Consider the following 17,766-nt stretch of genomic DNA (forward strand, 5'->3'; position numbering starts at 1 on the left):
CGATCACCCCTTCGCTTTTGTATAGATGCTTTTTCAGCGCTCTCGAGCACTGTTCGAATTCTCTCAACTGTCGACACCCCTTTACGAAATTCAAATTGCATCCTTGATGATCCGCGCCTACCCTCCGTGCATTTCTTCAGCTTGTTAAGGATGATTCTATCCAGGAGTTTTTGGAGTGTATCCAGCAGGCGTACAGGCTTGTACGAGGACGGATCGCCCAGTGGCTTCCCTGACATTGGCAGCAACACCAGCTTCAGTATCTTCCATATTCATGGGAATGTTTGCTCCTTCTTCGTCCTACGGTGTCGGTGGTAGTCGGACTATACTTCAGGAAGAGACCCTGCCCCACTCCACAGCCTAAGCGTTGATGTCACCACCAATGACTACCGGCTTCCGACAGATCAACTGCCTGGTTAACTGGAGCAGCAGCATTACGGTGAACTGCTCCACAGTCCATCTTGGAGGTACGTAACAGCTGCACAAGAAGACGCTGTCGATGTTGGCGATAACTTGTATTGCTGCGGTTCCCGGTCTATCCGCCACCCAGTTAGCGTTAGCAGAGGGCTTGATACTCTGCAATCAAAGCGACAACCCACATAGTTTCTGTCGTAGACTGTCACAACAGTTGCTGCGCGGTGTCAAAATTAATCAGATTAATATGGGTTATCTTCATTACCGTTCACCTTTTTGTAGGCAGGACATTTAAAGCCACCCGTCTTACCACCCAACCCTCCCCCCCCCCTTTAAGGTGTATGTGTAATGGTTTGATATTTAGAAAGGCATTAAGGGTAGCAATCGAAGGGGTGGTGAAGGCACCAATCAACGCCGTGAGCACTATTTTTTTCAGATGGTTTAGCTTTGACTAGGCCGTAACCACCCCTTTCCTCTGCCACCACAAAAGGCATCCATATGACAATATTTGACGAACAATTGTCGTGCAAATCTAATCGATATATTTGGGTTCGAGACCCCAAATCTTTCCAAAAGTTCGTCAACGCTGCCCGAAAGCCATGCACACTCTCTTGATGCTGACCTCAATGTGAGCAAGCCAATTCAGTTTGAAATCCAATATGCCAAGTCCAACGTATTGCACAGAGTAGCGCAGAGTCAAAGAATTGTAAGGGACGAACTCCGGTTGTTATCAAAAGTCATATCAAAGTCCAGTAATTAGTATTTGGTAATCGTCAGCAAACCCGTAGGTTGGAAATCCAGGCTCATTGGGTTTCTTCAACAAACCATCGGCAACGAGGTTCCATATCGAAGATGATAGAACGCCACTCTGAGGACAACCGCAATTACTTAACTTCCGTATCTCTGCGTGTCTTAATGATGAGCAAAGAATGCGGTTACTAAGCATTGCGTTCATCTAACCCGAGATACATGTAGATACCCCATAAACGCGCGTCACTTCCAGAATAGACTAGAAGAACACCTTTCTTAAAAGCACCTTCAATATCTAGGAACACACCCAAGCTAGATTGCTTGAGCGAGAAGGTCTTCTCAACCCTAGTAGCAATTAACGTTTTATGGTAGTTTTATAGCTCCTCATAAAACTTAGATTATGGCACATCATAAAACTTCAATCGTTACTTGGGCAATATTGTAAACAACATCGTGAAGCATAGTGCTCATGGACTCCCACACTGATATGCATGTTGAATTTTTTGATAAAATACACGAACCTAATATTTAATAATAACCATCTTTAGGGGCCCTTACTTACTTACTTACTCAGTAATTCCATTACTTATGTCTTGTGTAAGGGAACCTTTAGTAGTGATGCGGATTTTGAAAAAAGAAATCGATTTTGCCTTATCAATATTTTAATCCGCGGATTAGAAAATGAGATTTTTCTAGATAAAAAGGTAAACACAAAATGAATTTAATGATCGTCCCGACTCGATTCGGCAGAAATAATTCCTCCGGTTGGATTCCGGCTGGTTTGTTAGATTCGTGAACAGAAGGGAATGGAAGTGTGCATTTAGTGCAAACGAAATTCATACTATGCTGCTTTCTATGTGACTTATGTCCAGCATCCTTTGTATGCAAATGGGTCATGGTTGAGTCAGAGGCGACGCCTGTTCAACCTGTTCATTGAACAGGTAAGCCAAATCCAACGAACCGAACCCATTTTGAGTTTAAATTAACTGCATTAGTACACACAATAATTTAAATGAAGGAAAAAATCTCCAAACATTTAAGTCCCACATTCTGTAGAATTTTTTCCGTCTTCATGGTTACACCGGTGCAACCTCAAACATGCACTTATCTCGTACTCTCACAACACGCTTTCGATGGAGCAGCAGCATGAGTGACCGCTGGAACGGCAACGCGAGCGTCATGGGAAGGCTTTTTGTATTCTCTTTGGCACAGGTTCAAATAAAATATTGAACCAGCGTGCATTGCAGCGATGTCAGTTCTCTGTGTGCGTATCTAGGGCGCTTCATAATTTTTGTACACGTTTTGCAGCTGTGCTGTACATTCACAGCTGTCGGTCGAACGCTTCTTTTTTTCGGATAGTCTAACCAGATGTTTCTGCCCTTGGGACATACTAGTTATAAGCGCATATGTATTTTGTTGGTTCGCGAATTTAATGAACCAACAATTATTGCTTCGAAGAAATTGTTTGTTTTTTGCAAGGTTCCATTTAAATCGTGCTGCGTTCTATTAACCCTTTCATGTCCAACTTTTTTCTAGTGTATGCTGGGCTTCAAAACTATTTTTCTTTGAAAACGGTGGGGTCAAGAAACACAACCCTTTTTTCATAAAGATAGGTGCTTTCCTCGCAGTGGTAGAAGCTGCTCAATTTTTATCTTCCAATGCTCAATACGATTCTCCTAGAATATTTACAATAGTCCAATTGCGTGAAAAATGTAGCCAAAGAAAGTCTAAATGGATAAGTTTTATGAATTTTCGATAATATTGCAACATAACGAAGATACAGTCGTGATTCGCTGGTTGGGCCACACCTCTGTCCAACTAACGAATTTGATTCGTTAGTTGGACCAACTGACAGATGTCAAAAACTCTCCAAAGGAGACGTTAGTAATGTAATTGCATCTATTCACATCTCCAATAATTGGCAGATTGATTGTCAAAGTAAATTTGACATAAGATTTTGACATTCAGATGCTTTTTAGTTGGACAATGGTCCAACTAGCGGAGGTCCAACTAAAAAGCGGTCCAGTTAAAAAATGTCCAACCAGCGAATCACGATTGTATATGAAAAATTCATTTTCCGTCGTCAACGTAAACTGTTCCTCGCAGCACTGTTCCATCGGAATCCAATCAGACTAATTGCAATAACTTCAGTTCTAGAGCTGGTTCTTGAAACTATTCATACTCAAATAAAAGGCAATATTCACATTTATTAGCCTTACTAATTTTTGTGAGCAAATTTTGCCTTAATCAAAAGTTATAGTTGTTTAAAAACGTTGTTGTCCACAAACAACATGTGCATGAATGGGTTAAAATCATGAACCCCAGCAAACCAGCAATCGTATATAAAAGTTTACAATAAATTACAAATAATGACAGACTAAATCAAAATTACAAATAGTGCAAGCAAAAATTATGTTTTGTTGTAAAAAGTTCACATAAAATGTAAATCTGTGATCGAAATACAATGTTGACTTAAAGTTATTTATTAGTCCACTACAACTTAAAACAAAATTGTACATGCTGAATAATAAAGACAATTTTGAAACATTGTATAGAAATTAATTTGCAATTGGATTAAGCTGCAAAATCATTCAAAAAAATAGTCACTTCCTTATAGCACTTCGCAAATTTTCTGCCAGACTAGTTCAATATTTGAGCAATAAAAAATGGCTTGAGTACAGAATGTAGGTTGTGATTTGACAGGTAAAGAAGGTATCATAAGAGTGCCATATTTAAGTTGGATTATGGTATTTTTAGATCGTAATGACAAAGCGATACAAATGATCAAATATAATCGTTGCTTACCAGTGTATAAATAGATGAGTACATAGCGGCTATGCTGGGAATACGAAGATCTCAGGTTCGAAACTGGGAAGTAAATCGCAGCAGGTAATTTTAATAATTGATGTTCCAGTAACTCCAACCTCACCCATGAAAAACATATCTATCAGTGTGGGCGTAACTGTGTCTTATAAAAGAATTATGGAAATTTCATCCTGATTTTTTATTTTCATAATATTATTTAAAAAAATACTTCTTGTTACCACATTGGGGACCTTATGCTGCATAAACCTTCATGTGTGATTGTAAAGTTGATCATATATAAACTCAAAATGATAAGCTAGATGATTGTATAATGCTTCTGATGAGATCAAAATTCGTCGTAAATCACATAGTTCTACTATACCGATTTGTTGTACGTATATGGCCTCCACTTTTGTTCACATAGAAGAGATCTGTGCATTTTATACAATCAATTCATATCGTTGAAGAGTACAGTTAATCAAATTGCAACTTATTAAAGTGAATCAAAATGTTGGCTGGGACGGGTTGATGTTACCTCTCTTTCTTACGATATTTTGCGAGGAAAATAAGTTTTGTGTGATCAATGATTTGCATATGAAATATTTAAATTTCTTTCCTATTTGGCAGAATTCATGGATGATTTTAAATAGGTTGATAAATCTTTCAGCCTATCTTTTACAGATGGAAGAATAATTCTCGGCGTAAAAAATAAGATTCTACAGCATTATTTATGAATATTCATTAATGCCGTTGGACAAAGTTGTGTTAAGATGAGAAAACTTGTTCAGTACCCAGTACAAAAGTTATATTTTTTTCTATGAAAATGAATTAGTCGGTGTTAAGTCAGACCGGACTAAGTGACATGGCATTGATTTCGAGAAAAACGAGTTTAAAGTTTGCATCGCAGCATCCTTTATTTAGAAATCAATTTTCACCATAGTTCTTGTTTATTATAATATGAAATATGGTAAAAGTCGAATGTAGCAGAAGAAATTCTCTATGCAGTGCAATCATTATCTCATGATTTTGCGACTTGGTCCGGTCTGACTTAACACCGACCAATTATGAATTAGGTAATCCACAAGACGCTTGTTTGACAATTAAACGATGGGTTTTGACAACAAATTTGTTTTGCTCAACTCCTGCGATCAGAAAAACCGGTCCTAGGACTATATTTCGTTGATCCTATTCGGTAGATGTTGGGTCAAATCCACAATTTTGAGTATGTTGAATAGGTTGATGGCGGAATCACGCGTCGCCTATGGTTGAGTTAATGACACCCAACTCATTGTGGTTCAAAAAACTGCTTACTGCGACTCTCCCACCTCAATCAAAGCTCTTTCTTCGTCGGGATATTACGGCAACGATGTCGATCATTATGGAGGCATGTCGAGAGAAGATTAAAAACCCACAAAATGTTAATCTCGAAACAAGATTTTTCGAAACAAGGCATTCTCATTTTTTAATCATTCAACCAATCAACTTCGCGTTTCGGTCATCAAATAGTGAGATAACATAGTTTTCACTGAAGGGATTAGAATGGCAAGGGGACGCCATGTTCCGTTTGGAGTTTTACTTCAGCTGTAGAAGCTTATAGCTGAGTTCGGATTCCGGACGGAGGATGTTGTTTCTATGTTTTTCTAATCTCTTTAGTTCTCACAAGTCTCCTATCTCATGCCTCCTCCGCGAGTCTAAGTCTATTGATGACATTTCGTCCTTAGACCGGCGATGACTGGGTGCTATCAGCCTCCTGCCGATAGTAGCAGAATGAGAGGATACGAACAGATCTAATCAAGAAAACACTACCGTAAAAACGAATAGCTGATCGGAAATCAGCCGCAACAAGGCTTAAATCTGACTAGTATCGATGATCGCGGGTCAATACGTACTGAAAATTCGCCGCGTCTGTTTTATGAATTTTATTTCAAGTTCCGTTATTGCAAACCAGCCAATGTATCAGGTTAATAAACCTTTGAATTTCTCTTCAATGGTCTTCATTATCGCTCGTATACGTGTATTTTACGAATCATCTGATACTCAAAATAGGAAATACTTTCCTTGATTTACAACATCTCGCTATCATAACTCTTTGTCTGTATAACGTGTTATCACTCGATAGTTTTCAACCCAATAAATATATCGTAGAGAAGAAATTAGTCTAAATACTGTTCCAATAAATAGTGATCCGGCGCATTACGCAGATAAGATTAACTTTTCTAGGCAATAATTCCACGGTCAGTCGTGTGGAGTTCAAATTACTTTTGATTAGAAAACATGGGATACTCTCGGTAGCCGGCTACCCAGAGTTTAAAAAGAACCAAAAAATAAACAAGATCTTTTTTCCGAGTGATCATGTACTCGAAGACTAACTAAACAACTACCTAGTAAACTATGCTTTATAGGTCGCATCGCTTGCTTGGAGTGAATCCTAGACTTTATACACTTCCAAACTACCAACTCCGCGACACCTATGGAAGAGCTTGATGAATCGTCTACCTTCCGTTAAGTAGGTGGAGCATCAACACTTCCCATCTACCTGATCCTTTACCCTTCCCGTGAACGATGGAGATGAGGGCGGCCGGCAATGATGGCTATCATGCTGTTGAGGTTTTAATATAGGTCGGATTGGTATGAATTCCTACTTACCACTTCCAAAGTAACTCTTATTAGCTAATCAGCAGTCAAACATGATGAAGTCAGTGTGCAATCCGCCAAAATCATCGTCACAACGCAACGCAACGCATTCAACCACTCAACTTCACGTTTTGCCCGCCCAAAACAAGACAACATTCTCCAGCGCTGTAACCTACAAAATCGCAATATTTTAATCATTAACGATTTTTTACAGCCGACCAAAGTGGAAAAATCATTCGAAAAAACGATACTTTATTTTCAAGTGGTCGCCATTTTGTTTGTATAATGAATTTTTCACGTTTTTTAAACTGGGTGGTCTCTATGGGATGTGATCTTCAAGATTTTTTTTTGGATTTCTGCTTGTAGACGACGAATTGCGACCTGTATCGTGCCTGCAGATGAGGTCAGTTTTCAAAACACCTTTTGCTGGAGCCGTTATTTTTGACACATTACACTCGAAAATTTTGATTTTGTGGATGAAACCTACCCATTAATCACCACAAAATTTAAATTTCAAAAATAAATTAACAGGAATCAATTTAGAATAAATAAATCACATTCGATACAAATGCAATCAAATTTATCATTTTCTTTTATTTACTAATAATTGTCGGTCAAATATTATTTTCCATGGAATGGTATTCATTCAAGGAAACTCTCCGCCAAATAGTAACGGCACTCGGCCAATCGGCATTCGCAAATACCTTATATGCGGTAGATAGTCGATATTGGGTAAATTTTGATTTTCTGAGATATCGACTACTCAAAGCTTTTTCGGACATTTATCAAATATGTACAGATATGGTTTTCGACAAACTTCACGCACCACATAGGATTGTCAAAAGAGTTCAAAACGAAACATGTTCACCACAATACTATTTTGATGTAACCTTTCATTCAGTATTTTTGCCTAGCGTCGGTACCACTGATTGATCATCAGCACAGAGAGTAACCCCTCACCACAACGTCATCTGTAATCAAAATCGCATTACTTCACGCTTTGTCGAACTGCGTCTAGTTGAAGTATCGTTGAAACGAAAACAAAGCACCCGAGTAATGCAATGCAGTTTGTTTGCGGAAAGCGTAAAATTATCTCTATTAGTTTGTGTATAGGCGCATCCCTTAAGCTTCTGATAACTCGACGATGACGGCGCATCGGCACGAGCGCGATCGTGCCAAATCTCCGACCGAGCGGTGTTCAGTAGCACTAGCTCATAACAATCCGTCACTTTCTCGCCGGCGTGGCGCGACCCAAACACAACGACAACAAAGTGTGTTGCGTGGAGCTTTCAGGTATTTCGGTGCAACCGTAGCCTACAGTGTGCCTACGCTAGAGCAAGGGTCTACTTTATTAGATCATTGTAATTACCTTACTACCGGTGGGTAGCGCAGCGGGTGGAATGGTATTGTTTTGCTTCCTATCATTATTAAAGCCTACTACGTGAAACTAAGCGAAAACAAGCCAGTAGCGGGAATGGACCTGCCGGTTCGGTTATCACTCGTAGTTCATCTAGATCTGCGTTTTCCCTTCCTTCTCGCCGCTTGCACAACCCGGGATACGCATTTGCGATCTTAATGCGGCTTTATCAGGCCTGGTGATTAATTTTCGCTTGAATAGAAATATTATTACCGGCAGCTGGGGCGTAATGATACGCAGTCAACCAATAAAAATTCTAGAGTTAGCACGCACCCCAGCATCGCCTACGGGCATGAACTTTTGCGTGACATGACATCGTATGGAAATGATCTGCATCGCCCAACCAGTTAACAGGTAAACAAAATGAACTGTGTTTCAATTTAGAACATCCGGTTAGGAATGTTTTTTTTTTCTAGATTTGGTGGTCTACCTGTTCTACTTGGCGAAGCCCGATGGAAGGATGCAATGGTAGTCAAGGGGCTTAAAATCGGATCTGAGCACGTGATTCATCAGCGGAACAGCGCTTTCTGGTTACGCGTGTTCAGTTGCGTGTTTATTATTGCTGTTCTATTATAGGGAATCTGATGTTAATTGGAATTATACAAAAACTGATCACGATCGGGAACTATGAAGTAATGATCAGAAAAACCCTAGATTACACGATTTAGCATAATATGATTATTCTATAGCGATATTGGTTTTTATACAAATAAAAAATCTTGTGAAGTTACGTGCCAAATGGTATAAATTTATGCGCAGGATTACTTTGACTGATCGCGCACAGAGTAGGACCCATTTTTTCTGTTTACCAAACAACACCCATTGACAGAATGTTTTGTCAGTGATTACCATAGAGAGTTACGAGAAGACGAACAATTGCCTTAGGACAATACTACTTGTAGGCTGGTAATCAGATTAAAAGATTGACTGAAACATGGAGATGCACTCGAAAATACGATACGATAGTGTACGAAGAAACGAAACCATAATCACATGGTTCTTCGCTTCGTAGAAGAGCGTCGATCACAGATCAGTCGAATATGATTAAATAAAAATTCTGCCAAACTACTACTAAATATTTACTACTAAATACTAAGTTGAAGAAATGAAAATGGGAACTGGCCACGAAGCATGAAAAACGAGCTGTACGGATTATATACGCATGCTTACGTCGGAAGGCTTTTGGGAATGTAGTGCACAGGAGAGAGACACGCTAGAGTGATCAGTAGACATCCTTCAAGGTGTCGTCGACTTTTGGGTAAAGCGTTACTCTGGCTGGAAGGGGCTCCCTGGAAATCTCTAATACATTCAACCATGGTTCGCTTAAAATTCCCGGATTGTTCGGTCGCTATAAATACGAATGGTTTCCGAAAAAAATCTTTCCTAACTATGTTACATATTGTATATTGGAGCGAACTTCGAACTTCGAAAATCAATTTTTTCCTATCGAGACGATTTTCTATTTTCTACTTGATTCTCGGAGAAGCTCAGAAGTTCTTCAGAAGTTTTTGCCTGCTTTCATTTTTCTTATAAATCCGTTCTAGATTCACCCAATACTATAGACTATAATACTGGACCGTATAGCAAAACATTACAAACAAACCTGTTTTAATTCCCCTAGTGGTGCAATTGTGCCTTTCTAATTTTTCCAAACTACGATACCATGGCTTATTATGTTCAATACAACGGTGGAAATGAATGTTACATATTCAGTACGATTTGCACATACATACAATGGATCGACAGCCACGATCTTGAGATGCTATGGGTCGACACTAAAACATCGCTTGAAACCAGCGGCGGATCAAGGAAGAGAATCCGGGGGGTCCGGACCCTGCCGAAAATTTCAACTTGTTAAGAAATTTTAAACTAGTTTCAATTTTAAAGTAGCAACCCCTTATTGCATACTCCTACCTACGCCTAAATAAGTAAAAAAAAATCGCGGCCGTCCGGAATTAGGTTGACGATTTTTAGAGTGATTGCATAACCTTTCTATATGAGAAAGGCAAAAAGGTGCCAAAGTCCAAAAAAGTCAATTTTTGCCAAAAAAATTTTTTCGAGATTACATCAAATCTCGACTGTTCATGCATTCAAATTCGATTTGGAAATTTTCCCTTACTCCCCCCTTTGAGCATTTTTCAGTTCAGTTTATATGGGAATTAGCTGCGTGGCCGCACTCTTCAACCCGTAACTCCGTAACCAGAAGTTCAATCAATAAAAATACAATAGCAGCCGATAGGAATGTTGTACCTTTCATTTGAGACTAAGTTTGTGCAAATCGGTCCAGCCATCTCTGAGAAACAGAGGTGACATTTTTTCCACATACACACATACATACACACACCGATCTCGACGAGCTGAGTCGAAGGGGATATGACTACGTTGATGATTTTTAGAGCGATTGCATAACCTTTCTGTGGGGAATAAAGCCTAGATATACGAGTGAAACCGAAAAGCATTAAGTTTTGGTGCAATTATATTTAACTTCAAGCTTGGTGAAGTTCTCCTCTATATTTGTGTTTGTGCTGTAACCATATTCTTTGATTAAATAAATCTATCTCTCTCACTCTCTGAGAACTCAGAATGTGACTGAAGCGAATGAGACTAATACGTGCAAGGTTTCGAATACATCGCCGCTTGCTTTCGTACGCTTTCGTATGAGAGAGCCAAAAAGGTGCCAAAGTCCAAAAAAGTCAATTTTCAAAAAGTCAAAAAAAAAATTCGAGCTTACATCAAATCTCGACGTTTCATGCATTTTAAAGACATTTGGCATCAAAAATACAAATTCGATTTGGAAATTTTCCCCTACTCCTTTGTCCACATACACACAGACACACAGAAATGCTCGACAAGCTGACAGAGGAGCTCATCGATCGGAGACCTGTCGTAATAGCCGGCGACTTCAACGCTTGGGCAGTAGAATGGGGCAGCCGATTCACTAACTCAAGGGGGAGTAGTCTACTCGAGGCCTTTGCAAAGCTGAACATGGATGTTGCAAACGATGGTACAACCAGCACATTCCGCCGCGACGGTCGACATTCAGTTATTGACTGCAGCCCAGGGCTGGTTGGAAGTTTAAATTGGAGAGTGTGCGAGGGGTACACCCACAGCGACCACCAAACGATCCGGTACACTATCGGAAGCAGTAGACAGTCGGAAGCGCGTATGATCCAATCAAACGAGCGGAGGTGGAAAACAACGAAGTTCGACAAGGGAGTCTTCGTCGAAGCGTTGAGGCGTGAGTGCAATCACATTGACTTCAGTGCAGATGAAGTGACAACGGCATTAGCAAGAGCGTGCGATGCAACCATGCCAAGAGAAGGTAAACCAAGGTACACTCGCCGCCCAGCCTTCTGGTGGAATTCGGCGATTGCCGACCTACGTGCATGCTGCCACCGAGCCCGGAGGAAGATGCAGAGAGCCCGAAACGTCGCGGAAAGAGATGCTCTAAGACCAGCGTATAAGGCGGCCAGAGCCGCACTTAACAAGGAAATCAAGCTCAGTAAGAAAGCCTGCCTAGAAGAACTTTATCGCAACGCCAATTCGAACCCGTGGGGCGACGCCTATCGAGTTGCCATGGCGAAGATAAGAGGACCGGCAGTGCCACCGGATAGGTGCCCGGAGAGGATGAGAGCCATAATAGAAGCACTATGCCGATATGCCTGTTGGATACAGTCGGCAAAGTGCTTGAAAGAGTAATCCTTAACAGGCTTACAACATACAGAGAGAGAGAGAGAGAGAGAGAGAGAGAGAGAGAGAGAGAGAGAGAATGGACTATCCAATATGCAGTTCGATTTCCGGAAAGGTAGATCCACTGTGGACGCCATACGAACTGTCGTGGAAACTATGGAGGCTGCACAGAAGCAAAAGAAAAGAGGAAATCGCTACTGCGGAATGGTTGCACTGGACGTAAAAAATGCCTTCAACAGTGCTAGCTGGGCTGCAATCGCCGATTCGCTGCACAGACTGAAAGTTCCCGAGTACCTCTGTAAGATACTGAGGAGCTACTTCCGGAACCGGCAACTGATCTACGAGATTGATGCCGGAAAAAGAAGTGTAACCGTAACAGCGGGCGTTCCACAGGGTTCCATTCTCGGCCCAACTCTCTGGAATGCTATGTACGACGGAGTGCTGAAGCTGAGCCTCCCCAGGGGCGTGAAGATTGTCGGTTTTGCGGACGACGTGGTGCTTCTAGTGACCGGCTAATCACTTGAGGAAGTGGAAGTACTCGCAGCGGAGGCGATAGACGTTGTGGAAGACTGGATGCGCGAGAAGAAGCTGACGTTAGCTCACCACAATACTGAAATGGTTCTGATAAGCAACCGAAAGGCAGTGCAGCAGGCAAGAATTTCGGTCGGAGATTGTATCATCGACTCAAAGCGGGAAGCTAAACAACTGGGAGTGATGATAGACGACCGGCTAAGCTTTAATAGCCACATCGACCATGCATGCGGGAGGGCCGTAAAAGTGATTTCGGCACTATCTCGGATCATGGCCAACAATTCGGCGATCAGCAGCAGTACAAAGCGACTACTGGCGAGTGTTTCCACATCGGTGCTCAGATATGCAGGACCTGTTGGGGTGACGGCACTGCAGACGAAGAGGAACACACAGGCACGTAGCCAGAGGGGGGGCTAGGGGGCTAAAGCCCCCCCCGAAAATTTTCAAAAATAAATTTAAGAAACAACATGTTTTTCGGTGACTCTTAAAAAAATTGTATCTTGTTTGGTTTCAACAAATTAATGCGAGAATTGTGAGGAAGATTGCTATTTCGAACCACCGAAGACAGCGGTCAGGATATCTACTCAGTATGCTGAGTGTGATAAAACAGTTCCCTTCATATTGTGTGACTCGTCGGAAGACAAACGAAACTGTTACTTTAATTCTTGCTGTGGGGATCTGTCGAATGATTGAGTCGCAGAAGCAAGAAGTAGTGCTCCAGCCAAATACGGAGGCTATTGACTTCAGGTCTTTTCGCATAAGATCGATCTTATGCGAAAAGACCTGAATTCAATAGCCTCCGTATTTGGCTGGAGCAACATTAATGATGTGAAATATTTGCTGAAGGTGATTATGGAGGTTATGCTTACGAACATCGCCTTTAACGAGTTTAACCATGTCAGGCGTTCAGTGCTGATGCCATTTAACAAATTAGCCCAGGCGAAACCAGTCATTTTGCATAACAACTTGTAACATGTGGTTGATCCTCATATATATGGACGATGAGAAAATCAATGCTCGGCTACAAGATCTGATACCACTTACTTGCACCGTGGCTATTAAAAGATTCCTGTCACATTTGGAAAAAATGGTATTCATTATAAAGGACACATCTAGGAAGTATATTAAATGGTGTTTTTGTGGTGAAAATCTAGGTGAACAGACATATTTCCTCCAACCTGACCCTGCACGTAAAAACTGAATGCGATAGTATTATTTTACACATTATATCTTTGCATATACATAGTCTCCAAAACCATTTCCTGAAAAACAAACATTTGCCAAATTTTGGCTGCTGTTCGGATAATATTGACGGCAAAAACTGCGTCTAGTATCTCAAAATCAACGGTCGGCACCATCATTGAGGAAGTCGACACTCGTGACCCGTCAGAAATTCGCGAACATGGACATGGCAGTAACCACTATGATGATAAGGAAGTGTACGAGATAGAAATGAACACCACCGCGACACTGTTGGTTAGGAAAAATATTTCTCAGCCTAGTAAATAGTTCTCCACATGCAATCGCTAGTTGTTCGCACGAGATCTGTAGGACAACCATTTACGTTTTATCACTTTCATTGTTCACATCATGGAAATATATTGAAGACACAAGGCTTCATTTAGCTAATGCATTGAACCGAATAAAATAAACGAAATATATAATAAAATTGCAGAAGTTTTATAGAAAAGTGAGCTCAAAAACTGTCCCAGAATGAGAACTTTATCGCTAGTGGTTGTGTCTAACAAAACTCAGATATTATGTTATATATTAGCCAGAATAAAGTTAGTTAAAGCATAAGCAGATTGAATTTCTGTAATAGGTTAGTGCACTGTACGCTTAGTAGAAACATCAGGCATCTCACTCAAGCGTGCTAGACAAAAACATTTCCGTTAGTTGATGACAATATAGTCGAGAAGACAGTTTTTGTTTTCGCGTCATTTTAATGCAATAGTATTTCTGTTGACACTCAATTTCATTTTATGCGGAGAATGCGGTCCGTATTTAAACATTATTAGTCCGCAAAGTAGTGATATTTTAAACAATCGAACAATAAGCAAGAAAAATGCCAAAAAATAAACAAGCCAAAAAGTGGTAAAACAGCGGTTTTTCTGAGGTGTTCATCAACCCAAGAATTGTATACCGTCGTATATTACTAATGTTGTTCACATACAGAAACGTACATAGTAGCGGTAGGACTATCTGTTGTGATTTTATCCTTACTTTTCAACGGATGTCAATAGATGCTAAACCACATATTAGTCAATCAATCATAATAAACTTAATGTTGTAAGCAGCAGCATTTCTGTCTCTTTCGATGGTTTCCAATTAATGTCCATGTAAGTCTAAAAACGACCTGACGATACAGTGAACAAACATCAGTAGCCTATCATGGAGAGCGACTAAAATGTTGTAACTAGTTGAGTCTACAGTCAATAAATTGGGATTAATGTTTCGATTTCATGTTTTAGTTTTATTTGTGTTCGTTATGGGATAAAATGAGAGAGATGAGCAGAGATAACGAAGAAAAAGAGAGAAAAAATAATAAATAAATTGAAATCGACCCAAGAGCAGCTGTTCTATATTTTCTGGGCACTCAACTACAGAACAACAGAAATCATCAAAGAAAGTTGGCCTTACACCTACGTTATTCTTCGACAGAGGTGAAGTAAGTGCGATGTATACCCGTCCATATGTCGGAATAAAGAGATGCTGAAATTATTGAGCTTGTTCATATTTATAATATTTCTTTTTTTTTCAATCTAAAATTTTATTTGAAACGGCTCAATGCGTTAGCACAACTGATCCGTGGGTCTTTTAATTTTTTTTACAATAAGTAAAAAAAAAAATTCTAAGAATGTCGGTCTGCCAGATCTTGTTGACGCAGTTTGCTGCTGCGTGTTGAGATCTTTTTCCTTGGCGGTGAGGCCGCTTGGTGGTCATTCAGTCTGCCTTCTCTCGCGTTATCGTTCCCGTCCATGTCGTCATCTGTACTGCTTTCTTCCTGTTCACGATCAGAGGTTCTTATTTGTTTCTTGTTCTTATGGGTCGCTGTTGTATATCCGTCTTCATCGGTATTTGCTTCTTTATTGGCGATGCTAGTTGTTGGTTTGGGAGCGGTTGTCGTGGTCGTTGTACCTGCATTATTGGGTAATTGGATCGTTGTTTTAGGTTTATCTGAAGGTATCGGTGGCTGCATGTTAGAGTTGGCTGTAGTAGATGAGTTTTGACTAGTTGCTTCGGCGCATGTTTTTCCGTAGTAGGCTGTATAGTTACAGAATTGGCATGTTGGGGTCTGCCCGGGATATGTAATTAGCGTTGTTTGCTTATAGGTCACGCCATCCTTCGGTGATTTGCATTCGATAGTCATGTAAGAAGGTATTGGTTTAGTCACTCGCATTCTCACAATACGAACGCCATTGGGAATGCCGGAGAAAAAATTTCTCCAGGTGTCATTCGTAATAGATTCTACTTCTCCATATTGCGACATTATTTGTTTGATGAAATCCTCCTTCGTGCGCGGGGCCAAATCATGGATACGCACGTCCACCATGTCGTTTTCCATATGCACGGGGATCTTGATTCTGGTGTTATTAAATTCGACCTCGTGTTGCATGTTGTTCTTTGCAATAAAGTTTTCGGCCTGTGCTAAGCTTCTAAACGTGATCAAAACACAGTTTTTACGTGATGTAGCTGAATGTAGGTAACTTCAGCGAGATTAAGCTCCATTTTCACTTTAACTAATTGTTCCACTTCCTTAACTGTTCGTGTTATCCCGTAGCACAGGCACTTTTGCTTCATTTGGCAAACTCATTTTACTCCGCAGCCGGGGGCAACGATACAATTTGTATGTGTACTGATATAGAACAATAGCTCTAGCTTGATTCACTGGTGCCTGTAGCCTGCTATAGCGTAGCAATTTTTTTTGCTTCTGCTTTTTGTGACATAAGAAGGTAGACCTTCTAGTTCTTTTGGTAATACATTTAACAAATTTCACGTACCGTCAAGTCCCCAGTTACCGTGCGTTTAGGTGGATTTGACGTGACTTCAAATCCTTTTTTTTATCAAAATGAAAACCGCCCTCATAGTCACCGTAAAAATACCTATCTAAATACGTCACAATTTAGAAATAATATAAAACTATTACCAAATACAAATTTGTATTTGCTATTACCAACAAAACGAGAATAAGTAGTTGAGGACATTTGTTTGGCACCAGTGCACGTTATATGATCAACTTACGGTGTATTTAAAATTTTGATTCAACTTTAGTTGGAATGTTTCAATAAAACGATGAAACGAAAGGATTTGGGATCTGGATCTCTCCGATGGATTTAGGGAGCTAGTTCTTTAAATTTCGTGATTTTGAAACTGCACGGTGAACGACACATGCACGGCGACTGGCGATTTGAAGGAAAATTAGAAGATATTAGTAATCAGTGTTTTCATTCGATTTGTAGACAATTTTCTTTAATCAATTAAATTGTGGGCAGTTTCCTTCAGTTGATTTAATCATTTAAATTTATATTTTGATCCTATTGATTACCAAAAATCCTTCCTAACTGGGGTTCTAATCTACCCGACCAAGGCTAGTCTTGAAAATAGTTTCATTTAAATAGAATATATCAAAAATTGTGTTAGCATGATGCCTTGGAACTGGTAATACTCGCAGAACACCAGACAAAGAAAATAGAAGTTGAACCGTCTCTGCGCATCTACAAATCGCTTGCTAAATCAGAAGATTTTGTACGAATTTCGACATTCTCTTCGTTCGAACATTTTATGGATATTTTTCTACTCATTTCGGTTTAGCATCTTCTACGCCTTTTAAAGGTGTAGCTTGGAACACCTAGTGTTTTCCAGCACCGTCAAGCATTGTCATATTCGGTTAGCGCATAAATACTGTGAACTCTAGAATATACTTTGTTGTAACGAGAGTAAGTACTATAACCTTTCTTGTGACAATGAACATATTTTTAGGATTGTCTTTGATTTGGAATTGATTTCATTATGAACTTTTCAAAATTTAATTTAGTTTCTAGTGACTATATCAAATTGTCAGAATTAAAAGCTTTATGCAAATTTTTTTAAGCCCCTCCCGAAACAAAATCCTGGCTACGGGCCTGGGAACACATCTCGGCTGAACAGCACGTTTAGACTGATGGCCATGCGGGTGTCTCGCGCGTATCGAACTATCTGGTCAGAGGCAGCCTACGTGATAGGTGAACGATTCCCATAAAACTCCTACTTGAAGAAGATAGCGAGTGTTATAGGGAGTCTGAGCTGACACCTTAATCAAGTGGCAGCATCAGTGGGATAACGCTGTTAACGGTAAATCCGGCTGTTTCAAAAAGTATCTGAACAGGTTCGGCCACGTGAGTTCGCCGATCTGCATCGCGTGCGGTGATCAGAGCTGATCAATTTCAATTTTATTATGTCAAAACATGTGAAACTGACAGTGGAGAAAACACCACTATCAGCTAGCCAAATGAAATATCAATTTTATCCCAAAATGCTGTCAGTTCAAC

At 40.2% G+C, this 17,766-nt stretch overlaps 1 protein-coding gene and 1 long non-coding RNA gene across 2 annotated transcripts in view; one reads left to right on the forward strand and one right to left on the reverse strand.

The window, feature by feature from the left end:
• LOC131690639 (retinol dehydrogenase 12-like) overlaps nucleotides 1-17,766 on the reverse strand; it is a 34,539-nt gene that overhangs the window by 4,523 nt on the left and 12,250 nt on the right. The window lies entirely within an intron of this gene.
• Nucleotides 7,827-8,747, forward strand: LOC131690640 (uncharacterized). Its single transcript, XR_009305603.1, has 2 exons — nucleotides 7,827-8,371; nucleotides 8,434-8,747. It is a non-coding gene; the product is annotated as an uncharacterized LOC131690640 (long non-coding RNA).

Source organism: Topomyia yanbarensis, chromosome 3, assembly GCF_030247195.1.
Source record: "Topomyia yanbarensis strain Yona2022 chromosome 3, ASM3024719v1, whole genome shotgun sequence".
Lineage (NCBI taxonomy): Eukaryota > Metazoa > Arthropoda > Insecta > Diptera > Culicidae > Topomyia > Topomyia yanbarensis.